The sequence below is a fragment of the Oncorhynchus mykiss genome, chromosome 22 (genome assembly GCF_057628025.1).
Source record: "Oncorhynchus mykiss isolate SJ-2025 chromosome 22, ASM5762802v1, whole genome shotgun sequence".
NCBI classification, from domain to species: Eukaryota; Metazoa; Chordata; class Actinopteri; order Salmoniformes; family Salmonidae; genus Oncorhynchus; species Oncorhynchus mykiss.
The window spans coordinates 17,350,741-17,352,678 of NC_143043.1; positions in this window are offsets into that span (position 1 = coordinate 17,350,741).

A 1,938-nucleotide genomic window follows, 5' to 3' on the forward strand; every position below is an offset into this window, starting at 1 on the left:
AAAAACGTTGATGTAGTTCATAGTGCAGAATGACCTTGGAAGCTAATTTATTATTACAACAGATACTGATGGAAATAGTGGGTCCTTTTTTCATTCAATTTTGACACTAGCTAGAGTTGAATCAATAGGCCTATGCAATTGTTAAAATATTATCTGACTTGGATAAAATGCCATAAGCTCCATTTTACTCAACATTTTCATCTGTGTGTGCATGTTTATGTTCTGCATTATCAATTTCTAAATTCATGTTTTGCGTGTTCGTGTGTGTCTGTGTGTGAGACAGCGAGATAGAGTTAGTTTTGTTGATTGGAGAGTTTTGTTGATGTGAGTTGGTGCCTGTTTGATAACATCTGGTTTACATCACATTTAATTCATTAATTCAATTCAATCCATTAAAGGGGCAATCTGGGATTGGTACATCCATTCTTGGACATTTGAATTAATATATGGCCATTGATTCTTGTATAATATAACTTAGAAATGCCTCATGAGCAATGGTTAGAAGCATGTTTTACTCCATTGTTTGAAGACAATGTAATTGTAAACAGCTTCATTAAATAGTACCCGCAAAACACCAGTCTCAATGTCAACAGTGAAGAGGCGACTCAGGGATGCTGTCCTTCTGGGCAGAGTTGCAAAGAAAAAGCCATATCTCAGACTGTCCAATAAAAGATTAAGATGGGCAAAAGAACACAGACACTGGACAGAGGAACTCTGCCTAGAAGGCTAGCATCTTGGAGTTGCCTCTTCACTGTTGACGTTGAGACTGTTGTTTTGCGAGTACTATTTAATGAAGCTGCCGGTTGAGGACTTGTGAGGCATCTGTTTATCAAACTAGACACTCTAATGTACTTGTCCTCTTGCTCAGTTGTGCACCGGAGCCTCCCACTCCTCTTTCTATTCTGGTTAGGGCCAGTTTGCACTGTACTGTGAAGGGAGTAGGACCATAGCGTTGTACCAGATCTTCAGTTTCTTGGCCATTTCTCAGAAAACGAATAAACTGACGAGTTTCAGAAGACAGTTCTTTGTTTCTGGCCATTTTGAGCCTCTAATCGAACCCACAAATGCTGATGCTCCAGATACTCAACTAGTCTAAAGAAGGCCAGTTTTATTTCTTCTTTAATTAGCACAACAGTTATCAGCTGTGCTAACATAATTGCAAATGGTTTTCTAATAATCAATTAGCCTTTTAAAATGATAAACCTGAATTAGCTAACACAACATACCATTGGAACACAGGAGTGATAGTTGCTGATAATGGGCCTCTGTACGCCTATGTAGTTATTCCATAAAAAATCTGCCGTTTCCAGCTAAAACAGTCATTTACAACATTAACAATGTCTACACTGTATTTCTGATCAATTTGATGTTATTTTAATGAACAAAAAATGTGCTTTTATTTCAAAAACAAGGACATTTCTAAGTGACCCCAAACTTTTGAACGGTAGTGTATCATTTTGTTCTCATGGATGGTCAGTCCTTGCACCCATATGTGAAGTCCTTGCGTCTATGTATTTGACAGTGGTTACCTTTCTCCTGGCCCATTCCTCAGCTGTTAACCAAATGAAATTGTGGGGAAAATGCTTTGTTAATTTTGGAATCCCAGATTTCCTCTTTAAAAGGGGTCAAACTGCAGGACTATTCAATGATCCAAACTACTATCTCATAATTAAGACGTACACATCTCATAATAATGACTTACTATTTCATAATTATGACTTACTATCGCACTATAATGACTTACTATTTCATAATTGACTTACAATCCCATAATGACTAACTATCTCATAAATATGACTTGCTATTGCTATCTCACAATAATGACTTGCTATCTCATAATTATCACTTATTATCTCACAATAATGACTTGTTATCTCATAAATATGACTTGCTATCTCATAATAATGACTTACTATAGCTTGATTCTGAATTCTCATT